This window comes from Stenella coeruleoalba, assembly GCF_951394435.1.
Source record: "Stenella coeruleoalba genome assembly, chromosome: 12".
Lineage (NCBI taxonomy): Eukaryota > Metazoa > Chordata > Mammalia > Artiodactyla > Delphinidae > Stenella > Stenella coeruleoalba.
Window position 1 is genome coordinate 23,554,475 of NC_137158.1, and position 16,326 is coordinate 23,570,800.

Consider the following 16,326-nt stretch of genomic DNA (forward strand, 5'->3'; position numbering starts at 1 on the left):
TCATCTGTCCCCACACAAAGTTATTACAGTATTATTGACCATATCCTTATGCTGTATATTACATCCCCGTTGTTTATTTATTTTATAACTGGAGGTCCGTACCTCTTAACCTCCTTCACCTATTTTGCCCACCCCTCTACCACCCTATGGCAGCCACCCACTTGTTCTCTGTATCTATGAGTTTGTTTTTGTTTTGTGCAACACATATTTGTTATTCTACAGCAAACCTATAATCCACGTGGCTGTATGATGTTACTAACCTTTTTTCCATTTCTTAAATGGGTCAAAGTAGTCTAATTATCAGGTCTGTAATTAAAGAGTCAAATCATGAAAAACTAGTACACTATAATCAGATTAATTAAAGAGTTTTGTTTTTGACTATCATAGTAGACCTGACTGAAAATTAAATTGTACTTGGGTATGCATGAGTGTCTTGAAATTTGTATGATGGAAAGAAAGTACTTTGGAGAAATAAATTCCGGAGTAACGAAGTCAGCTGATATCATCTTATGCTGTGAACTCACTCCCCAACAGATGGTGCTAGCTCACCTCTAGTGAGAGCTCTTCTGGTCTACCCTCCCTTAAAATGTACCGTGACCTTGATGGTGAAAACTGATGTGATGATTGTAATAGAATGTATTGTTAACCTTCTTCTATTGCCCCTGAACTTTGGCTTTTAAGACCTCATTCCACACAACCCAGTTGGAGAATCTATGGTCGTATCCTCTTGTGAATTTGATTTCTTCCATGGTAGCTATAGGAAATCATTTTAAAGGTCATTTATATGATAACAATGGATACTATTTAACTTTTTCAGAAAAGTCAGTTACAGAAGCCCTTTCACTTTAGGTATATATCCCCCAAAATGACATTGAATCTTGAAAATGTTGGAGGTGAGTGTTTCTTCCTAACTTAATTTGACAAATATTTAGTGACGATCTACTGTATATTAAACATAGTACTAGGAACTGGGGATAAAAATAGAAGTTATGCCTCCTGCTTCTGAAGGACCTAGCCCAATGTTTCCCAGAGTTAAGTCATTTTCACATATCCTACGAGAATTTTGCCATAATGATGCACTTTGTTACCATTATATGCTTACTATTTTTCTTTATCTCACTTTTATTTTAAAAGAAAAATCTATCATCAATATTAATTTTTCCTAGAAATACAATTGATTTTATGTGTTGACCATGTTATCTTTTTAAAAATATTTAATTTATTTATTTATTTTGGCTGTGCCAGGTCTTCGTTGTGGCACGCGGGATCTTTTAGTTGCGGCATGCAGGCTTCTTAGTTGTGGCATGTGGACTTCTTAGTTGCAGCATGCATGTGGGATCTAGTTCCCCAACCAGGGAATGAACCCAGGCCCCCTGCATTGGGAGCACAGAGTCTTACCCACTGGACCACCAGGGAAGTCACTCATCAATATTCATTTTTAAAGTTTCATAGACAGAAAATAATCATCAGAAAATATCATGAAGAAATATATAAATTCCAGCCAATTATTGTTATCTACAAAGTTTTAAGCCTGAGGCCTGCTCTCTCTTAAAAAAGGGAAATTAATCACACAATAATAGAGAGATGTTAAAGCCATAAGCACAAAACTAAAACTTTCTCCCTAAAGTATTAAAAAGGGGATAACTCTCACACTATGCAATTCAATATTTAACGTCATATCAGTGTAACACGTAAAACCATCTACAGTACCACTAATGGTAAGTGTCCAACATTTTGGGGGACACTCTAGCTAGAGAGAGATGCATGTAAACAAATCATTATTATATAGTTTCATTAGTGCTATGTAAAGACATTTGGAATACTGTGTAGGATATGATGGAAACAGATTAGTCCTCTGTAGGGAAAGGAGACTGCAATTTATTTTAGAGAAAATTGATGTTTGAGATATTTATTGAAGGATGAATACAAATTTACCAAGAAATAGAAAAATCAGAGAAAGTGAACCAGATGAGAAAAGGCACAGTGTGGCGGGAGCAGTATGGTGTGCTGAACTATGGGAGAGGGAAGAATGAATGTTAAAGAGGTTGGAATGGAAACCAGGAGACAAATTTTTAGAGGATCTGTATGTATACCATGCCAAGGAGCTTTGGCTTAATCCTTTTGGCAATGGGACTCCATCACAAGTTTTTAAGCAGGGGATTATGAAGATCAGATCTGTGTTTCATAAGGATGATTCTGACAGAAATGCAGAGCATGAGTTGGAAGGAGTAGTGAAGTAGAAACTGGTATAAGCAGATCAGTTAAAAGGTTCTTGCATGTGATAAGTTTTCTCTCTCTCTTTTCTTTTTTTCATATGTCTGGGAGTACATTCTTTTATTTATTTATTTATTTATTTATTTGTGTTGGGTCTTTGTTGCTGCACACATTCTTTCTCTAGTTGCATCGAGGGGGGCTACTCTTTGTTGCGGTGCGTGGGCTTCTCATTGCAGTGGTTTCTCTTGTTGAGGAGCTTGGGCTTTAGGCATGCAGTCTTCAGTGGTTGTGGCACATGGGCTCAGTAGTTGTGGCGCATGGGCTTAGTTGCTCCGTGGCATGTGGGATCTTCCTGGACCAGGGATCAAACCCATGTCCTCTGCATTGGCAGGCGGATTCTTAACCACTGCACCACCAGGGAAGTCCCTGATATGTTTTCTCTTTTAAAAAATATATATTTCTTAAGTCAGACAGAGAAAGACAAATAGTATATGATCTCACTTACATATGGGTTCTTAAAAAATGGAGCTCACAGATTCGGAGAACAGATTGGTGGTTACCATTTTCACTCAACAAAATGAATGAAAGTGATCAAAAGGTACAAATCTCCGGTTATAAGAAAATAAATCCTGGGGATGTAATGTGCAGCATGGTGACTATAGTTCACAATACTGTATTATATATTTGAAAGTTGCTAGAAGAGTAGATCTTAAAAGTTCTCATCATAAGAAAACAAAAATTTGTATCTATGTGTGGTAATGCATGTTAACTATACTTTTTGTGATAATCATTTCTCAACATATACATATATCAAATCATTGTGTTATATGCCTAAAACTAATACAGTGTTATATGTCAAATATATCTCAACTTAAATAATATTTCTTAGCTTTGTTCACTGAAAAGGCTTAGAAACAATGACCAGTCAGTAGCACTCAGCACCCCGAGCACAGACTATGGTCTCTAAATATCATTTTCTCCTCAAAGGAGCCATGACTTTGAATGAGTGGCTAATGTCAGGTCTGGGGCAGGAAATGTACAAGATAAATCCGGAATAACTTGTCACATCAGAAGGAAAGAAGCCATCAAAGGCTTCTGGGGTTCTGTCAAAAGGATTCAAAAGACAATACTAGCTAAAGAAGGGATAATTTGAGTATTGATAATAATAGTAACTGCAACGAATTAAAACATATCAAATATCTGTAAGAGTGCAAGGTCATATGTACACTAAAAAGCAAGTCTAATTGATCACCTTTTAAGCCTAACTTTTCTGTACAAATTTATACCTCAGGGAAACCCCAATGGTTGATGAGGGAAGTTTTCTTTCCCAAAGTATTTCAGTCAGTAAAATAAAGGAGGGGGCTGGGAGGAGGTGGAGTGAATGGGGAGCAAGAGGGGTGGGCTGATGTCCAATCATGTGTGCCTGTACAATGGCATTCGACTCAGAACGAAAGAAGGGGTGGCCACCATGGGTGAACCCCAAACACATGATGTTGAGCAAAATAATCCAGATACAAAAGAATACATTCTGCACGATGCCATTTGTATGAAGTTCAGAAAGAGTCCAAATTCATATATGTCGATAAAAATCAAAGAGATGATTGCCTTTAGGGAGTAGGGACTCCTGGAAGGGGGAATGAGGGAACTTTCTGAAAGTGTTCTATATCTACATTGGCATATTGGTTATACAGGTGTATATAGTTGGCAAAAGTCATCAAAGCATATACATTTACGATATGAATACATCACAGAGTGTGTGTGTGTATATATATATATATATATATACACACATATTTTTTTTAATTTTAATTTATTTTTTGGCTGCATTGGGTCTTCATTGCTGCGCGCAGGCTTTCTCTAGTTGCGGCGAGCGGGGGCTACTCTTCATTGCGGTGCGCAGGCTTCTCATTGCGGTGGCTTCTCTTGTTGCGGAGCACAGGCTCTAGGCACGTGGGCTTCAGTAGTTGTGGCTCGCGGGCTCTAGAGCACAGGCTCAGTAGTTGTGGCGCTTGGACTTAGCCACTCTGCGGCATGTGGAATCCTCCCGGACCAGGGATCCAACCCATGTCCCCTGGCTTGGCAGGCAGATTCTCAACCACTGTGCCACCAGGGAAGTCCCCTGTATTTTACCTTAGTAAAAATGTTTCAGGACTTCCCTGGTGGTCCAGTGGTTAAGACTCTGAGCTTCCACTGCAGGGGGCATGGGTTCCATCCCTGGTCAGGGAATTAAGATCTCGCATGCTGTGCAATGCAGCTGAGAAATAAAAAGTTTCATAATTTTTTCTTAATTAAGAAGAGAAGAGGGGTAGTGGGCAGTAATTTTGAGAAACTTTTTAAAGTTGATCTCTCCATTCTCTGGGCCAGCTCCACTGGTGGCCTGCTTAGGCTGCCAGTGTGGGATGTTGCTGGGGTTAAGTAGAGGGATCTCAGAAGTTTTCGTGAGCTGGGAGAGGTGTGGTTACTCCATAGAGCTCTGTGGTGGGCTTCAGTGCCACGGAAGGGCTTCAAGCCACCACAGAGCTTGGCTTCAGGCATCCTTGGAAAGCCACAAGCAGTGGTGGTGGAGCCATGGCTGGAAGATGGGAATCCAGGCCCTGCCCTCTGCAGCCTCCAGCCAGAGTCCATGGTGTGTGCGCCTGTCATCGGCTTTTTAGTGGGTCTCGTATTTGTTTAGACTTGTCTAGTTGTCTGGAAGCTGGCGTCATGTGAAATGGGAAATGCTGCTTTCACAATGCTGGCTGAAATTTCACAAACATTGGCATAACAAATTCAAGAGAAGTGTCAACTCCTTGGCAAGGATGGCACTGTTCAAAGGGGGACTGTAGCAACTGAGTCATCTTTGGAGGATATTAGCCTAGAGAAAGAGTCAACAAAAATTCAGAGCCTGGCGGACACCTATGGAATGCTGACGAGTACCAACTCTATCCTGAAGGAGGAAATAATAAAATAATACTTCCCTAATAAAAGAAGTAGATGAAAGATCCAGACACTCAAGAAAAAAGGAGCTGATGGCTGAAGTTGCAAGAATGATCTGGTCACTGAACTAGGAGTCACCACATCACAGTAAATTTTCCAAACAATAACTCCCTGTTGTCCCTCCAGATGGTGGCCTTGGTCTGAAAGCAGGGGCCTCCTGTGCTGCCAGGTCACATTCACCCACCTCCCTCTAATATGTTATCGTCACTCCAGATGCAAGCAGTTACTGTAGAGACCTCCTTTTCCTTCTCATCCTCCTCTGGGAAGAGCTTATAGAGCCCCCTTCTTGGGCTGGAGTTTCTCCTCTACCCTCAAATCCTAAAAACAAAAGTGAGTCCCTCTGAAGTTAGTCCAAACTTCAAATGAACCATTGGAACCAACATCAAGAAACTAGAGACTTAAAATCAGGTCTCTTCAAAATGAATTTTAATCTCATTTGTTAGCATTTAAAAAACTTAAAGGGGGAGGCTTCCCTGGTGGCTCAGTGGTTGAGAGTCCACCTGCCGATGCAGGGGACACGGGTTCGTGCTCCGGTCCGGGAAGATCCCACATGCCGCGGAGCAGCTGGGCCTGTGAGCCATGGCCGCTGAGCCTGCGCGTCTGGAACCTGTGCTCCGCAACGGGAGAGGCCACAACAGTGAGAGGCCCCCGTACCGCAAAAATAAAAAACAAAAACAAAAACAAGGGCCATACTTGTGCTCATAATAACAATCAATAGAACTTTAGTTCTCAGAATAGGGTTTGTAAAATTATTTTTATATAAATGTTATAATTAAATTATTTTTACTTAATTTTTCTCTATACATAATATAAATATGATGTTTTATTTAATTATATGTGCAGTTTATCAATAGCATACAATTCCAAGAAGATTCTATAGTTCTTTAGAGGGTCCCAAGCAGGATTGAGCCTGAGCTGTACAGGGTGATAACCATTCAATGACACACATTTTATTGGCTTTCTCTCCTTGCCTGTATCACTCTCCATTTTCTGGGATTACCTTCCAAATAAGTTACATGCACCTGAGAGTATGTCTCCGGCTCTGCTTTCAGGGGAAACTAAGCTAAGACAGACATTGGAATGTACAGCCAGCCACACAGTATATAACTAGGCCCTTCGGGCTGACTTTCCCTTGCCTTCTACTACGAGGGGTGTGGACACTGTCATCAATAAATGAAGCTTAGTCACATCTTTCTGAACTGTAGTCCCCGTTGTTAGAAAGACAGCATGTAATGGGGACAGTGTCATCTCCAGGCAGTGGATGCCTCTGGTCCATGAATTCTCTACACCCCTCCCATCTTGCCCCCTTTCACACATTCCTGAATGTATCGGTCACATTAAATCAATGAGACTAACTGAGCTGCTCCTTCCTTATTCCACTGTTTCTCTGACATCATCCAGGAAATTACTGGAACCTTTGGTCTTAGCTGTCCCTCAACTGTGGTGCCGTCTCAACCAGTGTCTGCCAGGCTAGTAATTCGTTTTCAGTAGAGAAGTAGCAAGCAGCTACGTTGGGTAATTTTAGGGGCCAAGAGCCTCAATCCTTAAGCCAATCCTGATATACGTCAGAGACCATCTCATTAGAGCATTTATTGCACCCCATCAATCTTGTGGTGCGACAAACAAGACCGAGCAGAGCACAGCATAGAATACCAAGCATGAACACTGTCTTTTTTTTTTTCTTTTTAATCACCTGTAGCCTTTCAGGCCAACATATGCTTCTCTGAACTGAGAGCTTCGGAAGTAGCATAAATGTTAGTTGCAAGCATCTCTGGGACTTATGCTCACAGGCCTTTAGATTGCCAATAAAGGCGATCTTGTAGAGACTTTCTTAAAAGTCTAGTGATTTTTGGCTCTCTGTTCTTATTTAAGAGAGAAACACCAAAAATGGCTTGGAAACTTGGCCAGGATGTTAACTAGTGGCTTCACTGTACAGTTTACTGTAGATCTGTACTCAGGCCTTACTTTGTAGATGCCCAAATGTTAGCGTCTGTAGGGTTTTTTTCTCTTGGGCTAGTTTTCTGTTTGTTTGTACTGTTGTTATTGTTCTGTATTTCAGGAGAGAGTGTAAGCCTGGCTGCTATTATTCTAGGAGTTGAGTAAGGGCAGGGGACTAAAGTTCTCACAACTCAGTATGTAAAATTTAACTCTACCTCCCTATTTTACCTTTTGTCTTACTTCCCTGAAATATTCCTGAGGCTAGAGCTCTGTTTCGATTTTTCCAGTGAGAATACCTGGAATGTCTTCCTCTGTTGGGGTGGGAAAGGTTTAGGTGCCTGGCTATGCAATGTTAGGGCTGGCATCTAGAGAGCTAGCTGCTTTTTATTAGACTTTCAACTAATCTTGTTTTTAATCCACACCCCATTCAAAGTGACAGGTGCCTCCAATTCTGCGGCCGTTCTTGTCTTGCTTTATGGCTTTTCCGGGTGCAGATGCTTAAATTTCAGCTTTCTCTGCTTTTTTAAGTTTCCACTTGTCCACCTGCTTGCCATTTTCCAAGTTGTATTCTAGCAGCAAATCACCTATCTGAAAAGACTACCTATCTCAGCCTCCTTTGCATATAGTTCTGGCCAAAGGGGAAATGCTATGAGAAACATCAGGAATGGCCCCTTAACGGGATTTGATTCGGCTGTGGAGCACATCCTTTTATCCTTCTCTTCTCCCTTCCTCCTACTGCCTGGAATGTGGACATGATAGCTAGAACGCCAGCAATTATCCTGAACTCATGAGGGAACCTTGAGGAAGGAAGCCACATACTGAGGATGACAGAGCAGAAATATAGGAGCCTTGGTCCCTGGTGGCTGTGGAGTTACCCCAGACTAACGGCGGACTTCTTTTATACTAACAGTAATTCTGATAAATTCTATCATGTACAATTTCCTTCAAAAGAGGGGGAAAGACTATGATACATTGATAATTGTGTACATTGCATTACTGAGTATGTTGCCGACAGAACAGAACTTCCTTTCTGACCAGGAGGATAAAAATAGACTTCTCTCTCCCTAACAATTTTACATATCTAGTGATTGGAAGAATTTCCAATAGACTGACTCATACCTCCTTTCCTTTTAGTCTTTGTATATATGGTGCCATCCACTGCAGGATGAAGTCACATTGCAGTGTAACCTCTGGCCCTGCACCTTTACATGACAGGATCCCAGGTGAGTTGGCACAGAGGGCAGTAGGAATATTCCTGGGAGCCATTTCTATTCCTGGATGGCTAGCAATACTTACCTCTACACAGAAATACTGCACCACACATAATCACATTCCACGAAACCCAAACCAATGTATGCTCAGTTCAACTTCCCATTAACTGGATCCCATTAACTGGCCACACTGTGGCCATTCCAATGTGACATGACTAAGGGAAGTCTATCAGAAGGAACATCAGAATGGAAGGAAATAGAGGTCTTAACTGATCGTGATGGAAATATCTTCGGCGAATTTTACTCAAACATATAACCACATGAGATCATTTCTAGGCCCTTAATGGGCTTGGAAGGAGTCTGTGTAAGTGAGGGACCCTGAAGCTTAAGCTCCATTAGCTTCACAGTATATTTACCTTGGGTAGGACAAGTGGAATAACATTTAACAAACAGGAACACTTAGTTTATTTATGCTGTGGCAACCACAGTACCAGGAGAAACAACAGTCACTATGCCCAAAATTTCTTGTGTTGAATGGGACTTGGGGACATTCTTTTATTCACAAACCCCACACTTCTCTGTGGTCTTAATCACTGGCTTCTGCATAAATTCCTCCCATATTTCACTTCTGTTTCTCCTTCTTTTTTTTTTGTGGTTGCAGGAACTTCAAACTGTGAGGTCTCATCCTCTTTGTTGGACCTATTTCCAAGTATCTTGCTGACCAAGACACATTCTTAGCAAATGAGTCATGTTTACCTAAACCTGCTAATTCAGTACAATTTATTTCTAACTTATTAATACACAAAGTAGTTTTCAAACACATATATCCACATGATGCTTTAATCCTTTATATAACTTCTATCCAGATATATCATGCAAAATTTTATACTCAGAAAAGTTCCATGTTTTATATACTTATTAATTTTATAAATTTCCTCAGAATATATTCTTCTTTTGATCAATTCTACACTTCATTATAAGTTAAAGAAAATGGCAGTGTAGCAATGGGACGGTGGATAATTTCTCTGGTATGAGTAGCAGAGGCTAAAAGTAGAACCATTACTACAGTACTTTCACCTTACAGAGCGGTCGATATTTTTCACAAGATTTTTCCTCCGGAGTGTTCTGCCAGCTTTTTAGGTTTTTCAACCTCCACAGGCTTGCTGTACTATCAGAATCGTGGGTTGGTTTAGCTGATTCTCTGTAGAGAATAACTGCTAATAATTGCTGTTTCAGAAAACAAGTCAACCAAAGTTAACTAACAAACACTTGCTGAGATTCTATATTGATTTAAAAATATACAATAAAGCTAACGGAAATATTAGTACTGTCCAAAAGGGACATAAGAAGCACTTTATAGAGAGAATTTAGGAATTTGAAACTAGATTCTAGGCTAAGGTTTGAGGAGTTTGTTTATTTCCCAGTGCTTGGCTTAGCAGCTACGATGCATCATCCTATTGTGCAATGTAGACACTCAGGTTTAATATGATCTCACGTAAAACTCATTTAGCCATTAATTGAAAATAGACAGATAGGCTGGTCACGGATTGGCAATTTTGGCCTTTTTACTTATTTAATTTAGCCTAGTTTGTTTTCTTCAACTTCACCTTCATTGTGCATTCCTGGGTTAAAAAAATGCATATTTGTTTGTGTGTTTCATTGTATTTATTGCATTTAATTTTAAATGCAATACATTTTAATTTAAAAAATAAAGCTATTTAAATAAGACTACAGCAGTAGTAACATTTCACAGCTGCAAAATGTCTCCTTATTCCCCCTCTTTTTCTCTGTCTCCCCTTCATACACATTGCATTGTTTCTCTTAATAGTTTCTCTAGTATTCTAAAATTATGTGGTATAAGGTCTATCTCTTTTAATGATGAATATAAACCTTGGACATTTCAGTGTAGAAACTTTGACTTCAGGCCTTTTATTCCCACTTCAAATATAATTTTGGTTCACTTCCATTCAGTGGTATACACTGTTCCACAATTAACTTTGTTCTGTGCTAAACTCTGGTACTAAATGTTATGTTCAAATCTGGGCTTCAAAGCTTTCAAAGCAACATGACAGATCCATATTACATGTCCTCATGATTGCAGATCTCGGCATGGTCAAGTGTTCCTGGAGAAAGAAACTGACCTCTTGGCAACAACAACTCTTGGGTGAAATTATAAACTAATTTTGGACAAGAAAAAAAACAAGAGCATCAATTGCTGCCATTTGGTATGAATTAGACAATGATAAAATATTTGTTTTTGTGAAATGATAATAGAAGTGACAGTCTAGATTTTTAAAAATTGGCCAGCTATCATATTTGCCTGAAAAAATTAAAATATTGAATGAAATATCTCTTTTCTCATAATTCAGCTTGACTAAATTTTTCTCCTAAGCCATATTAATTTATAACAAATGAAGCTAGTTTTAGTGAAGCTGAGTAGCTTATAATAATAACAATAATTAAATTTTGTTAGTTGACATAAAATGTATTAGAGCAAATAGGACTGTGAAATGCAGCTTTTGAGGAACACTTTAACCTGATTCATATTTATCACTATGAAAAAACATGAAATTTCAAGGAATGATCTCTTGAAAGGAAATGAACATTTTCAATTCTAATGTTATCATAAATGTATATTAAGAATTTTTAATTTCTCAAGAAAAATACTCGGGAAGCCCTTATGAAAAATTTATCTAATTCTGTTAGGTGTTTACCATACGTGTCTCTTTTTAGAAATACTTATTATTATAGCCTATAATGAAATATCAGAATAAATCATCTGCTTTACTGATATGTAGTTAGCTTGGACTGCTGGTGTTTGGTATGTGTTATGGACTGAACTGTGTTCCCCCAAATTCATAGGTTTAAGCCCTGACCCCCAGTGTGATTGTCTTTGGAGATAGGACCTTTAGGGAAGTAATAAAGGTTAAATGAGGTCATAAGGATGGACTCCTTATCTAATAGGATTGGTGTCCTTATAAGTAGAGGAAAAGACACCAGATACATCTCTTTTTCTCTTTCTCCCCCCTACTCCCTCTCTTCCTCCCCAGCAGAGATGGAAGGTCATTTGAGGACAAAGTGAGAAAATGGCTGTCTGCAAGCCAGGAAGAGAGGCCTCACCAAATACCAATCCTGACAGCAACTTGATCTTGGACTTCTAGCCTCCAGAGCGGTGAGTAAATAAATTTCTGTTGTTCAAGCTACCTAGGCTCTGGTATTTTGTTATGGCAGCCTGGGCAGACTAATATAGTAGATAAAGGCACAGTACAGACATAAAAGGGCTGTACATTTTATAAAATTCTGAATCTGCAGATTGGCAAGGTCTGATGTGATGCACAGTGTGGAGATGGCCGCACCAGATTCACCCTGGAAAGCATCAAAATACCACTTTCGAACAGAGGCGATATTTCCAGTTAACACATTACAACATAAGTAATTTGATGGTGGTGATGCATCGACTTCATTCAGCTGGCCACTAAATTACAGATGCTAACAGTATTTCAAGAACTGCAGAAGAGACTGGGGACTTGCAATTTCTATTGTTGTTGATATTTCGATTACTGTAGAAATTCTATTATTTTCTTTCAAAGCACTTTGGATGCCTGGACTTTTGCAAATGGAGAGATGCAAGGCAAGGGCTTGATACTCTTATAATTAACATTTTTGAGTGCTTACATGATTATACATGGCAGGCCCTGTTACATAAACTGACTTTGTTTAATTCAGATAACAACCTACCTGTGAGATTGCTATATAGGGACCATTACTTCCATTTTACAGATGAGGAAATGTTTACGATGTATTACATTTAAAGATCAGAGGGACTTCCCTAGTGGTGCAGTGGTAAAGAATCTGCCTGCCAATGCAGGGGACACGGGTTCGAGCCCTGGTCTGGGAAGATCCCACATGCCGCGGAGCAACTAAGCCCGTGAGCCATAACTACTAAGCCTGCGCATCTGGAGCCCGTGCTCCGCAACAGGAGAGGCCGCGACAGTGAGGGCCTGAGCACCGCGATGAAGAGTGGGCCCCGCTCGCCGCAACTGGAGAAAGTCCTCGCACAGAAACAAAGACCCAACACAGCCAAAAAAGAAATAAATTTAAAAATGCGAACTCAACTATAATGTTACCATAACCACTGATATTCAAATGTTCTCAGCTACTTCTTAAGCTAAGCTAGGAACTATCCCTAGAGTTGAGCAGAGTCCCCTGAAACCTTTTAACTTGGAAATCACCATGCTATGGGAGAAATACCTACAGCACTTGGAAAGGCTTTGAGGTTCTCGCAGGCACTTCTTTTTCAATAAGCCACTTTACTGAGGTATGAATGACATACAAAGAGCTATACATATTTCATGTATATGACTTGATGATTTTGGATATAAGTATATACCAGTGAAACCATCACCACAATCTATGCCATAAACATATCCGTCACCTTCAAAAGTTTCCTCCTGCCTTCTTTATTATTATTAATTTTTGTGATAATGACACTTAACATAAGATCTACTCTCTTAGCCAATTCTTAATATTGTCAACACAGGCACTATGCTGTTCAATAGAAAAGGACTTTTTCATCTTGCATAACTGAAACTTTGTACCCTTTGACCACTTCTCTCCAGCCACTGAACCCTCTAGCTTTGCTCCCGTTTCAATTTAACCAAGTGCCAGAAGCTTATTTTGTGTCATATTAACAAACAGTAAATATTTTAAATGTTATCTAGTAAAAAGACTTAACTTGGCTTTTGTATCTTTTCTGGTCTGCTACAAGTTTCCACCAGTGTCTCCTCTTTCCTTATTTTGGTCTCACACTTTGTAGCAAAACAGAAGAGGAAGCACTTTATGTAGAAGACCTTTGGGAACACTGTAATTGCATTTTTCCTAATCAGTTTTATTGGATATTTCCAGTTTGCTTCCTATTTCATGTTCCATCATACCTCTAATTGTTAGATGTTTCCTAATTTTTAGACCACACATTTTAAACTTTACTTATGGCTCTTCATTACCACATCTTTTATAAAACATCTTGAGTATTTTAAAGTACCCTGTGACCATCCACGTAATCCATTCCTGCTAGCAATGTAAAATAAGTAACACCAAAATAACTGAGAAGTTTGAGAGATGAATCCTTAGTAGATACGCACATGGTGAAAGTGTACACATTGCTTAAGAGAGGACTCTCTTGAAGGACCTTCAAGCACTGCATTGGGTCCAAGTTCTAAATGTTGTATCAAGAAGGGCAGGGGAGCCAAAAAAGTTCTCTCCATTTTCCCAAACCATAAACTTAGGAGAGAAATGTTCTCATCCAGCAAGCCGGGCTGTGTCTTCACAGTGTTGTAGTCAACCAGCCTCAGGGAATCAGGCAGAGGAGAAGCCTTTCCTCTGAGAGAACCTCACTGTCCTCATTTCAGTAACGGTTATGTTCAGCAGAGCAGCTAATCTCATTGCCAAGAGGGAGGGAAGTCAAAGAGAGCCTCAAGTAACTTAGTACCAGGACATTCCAGGCTTTAAAATAGCTGCCTTTACCTCATGGGCCATTTGAAGAAATCTATACAGAATTTGAAAACAAGCTGTAATAGAACCTTACCCAACAGAAGCAAGGTCTCGTCAGACATTTTTGTTCATTTCCTTTGCTTTTATTTTCCAGAGTTTCTTCCTCACCTTAAGTTATTTCCTGCCTACTCACTCACTCCCCGGATGGTTTAATTCTCTTCTGGGTATAACCATTATGCATAGTAGATACATGGACATGCACTGTTCCTTAGCTCCTCCACTTTCCTTAGCGCCACTGCTAGTCTTTTGGATGGTGGCATCCACCTCCTCTAACACACATCCATCCACTGGCCCCTTACCTCCCATTGCCCCTATGTGGTTGAATGATTTTACCATCCACCCAGCCGTTCACACTAGAAAACTCAGTCATCCTGCCTCCTTTTCTCCATCATGTCCCCTTCCTCCAAACACATTCCATCAGACATCAGGTTTGGCCACTTCTGTCTGTGGAATGTTTCTGGATTCCAGGGACTTTGCAGGAAGCTTTTAGCTTGTCTCAGCTCAAAGTCTCTCTGTTTCCATTTATCTTCCACATTGTCATCAATTACTCTTCTGGAACAAAAATCTGGTTTTACTTTTCTCCTGCTTAATAACATTCGATAGTTATCCACTGTCTGGATAGAGTTTTATCTCTTTAACAATGTATACAGAATTCCTCTATGTCCCTTCCCCACCCCATCAAAATTCACCTTTCTCCCTACCTGTTCTCTTGGTTCACTGCTTTCTGCCAAATGACAGCCAGCTTTCCCAACACCTTAGCCCAGAAGTGGTTTCTTTTTTTTTCTTTTTTAAATATTTATTTATTTGGCTGCATCGGATCTCAGTTGCAACACGTGGGATCTTCCTTGCAGCATGTGGGATCCTTTAGTTGCGGCATGCGGGATCTAGTTCCCTGACCAGGGATTGAACCTGGGTACCCTGCATTGGGAACGTGGAGTCTTAACCACTGGACCACCAGGGAAGTCCCCAGAAGTGGTTTCTTTTTTTTCTTTTTTAAAATAAATTTTATTTATTTATTTATTTATTTATGGCTGCATTGGGTCTTCATTGCTGTGCGTGGGCTTTCTCTAGTTGCGGTGAGCAGGGGCTACTCTTCGTTGTGGTGCGAGGGCTTCTCATTGCGGTGGCTTCTCCTGTTGTAGAACACGGGCTCTAGGCATGTGGGCTTCAGTAGTTGTGGCTCGCGGACTCTACAGAATAGGCTCTGTAGTTGTGGCGCACGGGCTTCGCTGCTCCGCAGCATGTGGGATCTTCCTGGACCAGGGCCCGAACCTGTGTCCCCTGCACTGGCAGGCAGATTCTTAGCACTGCGCCACCAAGGAAGTCCCAGAAGTGGTTTCTTAATGTGCTATCTAGTTTTTCATTCCATTTCTTTTTCTGGGTTCTCAACATATTTTTGTCTTCTCATTTAGGTCATGCTTTGCAAGACTATGTTGAGGATTTTATTTTATTCTAATTAAAATAATATCAACCATATCCAAGTCTGTTGTCTTGCCAAAAAGCGTTCTGAATCTGAAGTCCAGAATAATATCCAGTCTAGTCTTGTACAATTTGGCTAGTATTTCAGCCATGGACAACGTTGCTTTCCTAAGGTAAAGGAAATAATTGATCTACTATCCCCACCAAAGCACTCATTTGTCATGAATTTGCTGTCCTTAAAGTTATGGAGTTGGGTGTCATGGCGGCTGGTTTTCTGAGCAGTGAGAGAAGAGGTATCTTTCTACTTTAAAAACCAGTTCTTTGATGAGAATTCTTTCTACCCACCTTCCCTCCAAAGCAAAGGTCAAAATTAACACCTTAATACTGAACTCTGGGTATTGTATTATTTTTTTCAGATATAGCATCTACTAAAGGAAGAGAAGTATTCTCCATTTTTTTAATGTTTCTGGTAAAAAGAATTACAGGCTCCTTAGTAGCAGCACATAGAGGTAGACAGTTGTATGAACATTATGGATACAAATGAAAGTGATAGTAAGAATTACTGAGTTGATCAGATTCAAGAAAGCCATATGTCCTACTCTATCAACTTCCAGAAGCCATTCTTCCTGCCTCTCAACTCCCAGAGGTAAAGGACTGAGAAGTCTGGGGAGAAGCATCACACTGATACACACAGTATCTGCAGGCAGTTGGCATAGTTGAGTGGTTAACTGCTACCATTACTCAATTAGCTTATTAGATTCAAAAATAATCAATCAACAAACATTTATTGACGAGGAAGGGCTGTATCACCACCGCACCATGTTAGGTGTTGGGGAATACAGTGAGAAAGCAACGGAGTTTAAAGACTGGAGGGGAAGATACATATTGAACAAATTATCACAATTTATTAAATAAATTAATTTAAGGATACAATAAGTAAGAAATACAGGCTGCCAACAATGGAAAACTAACACATACATGCATGCATGTGCATACACACAGAACAGAGCTTGAAATG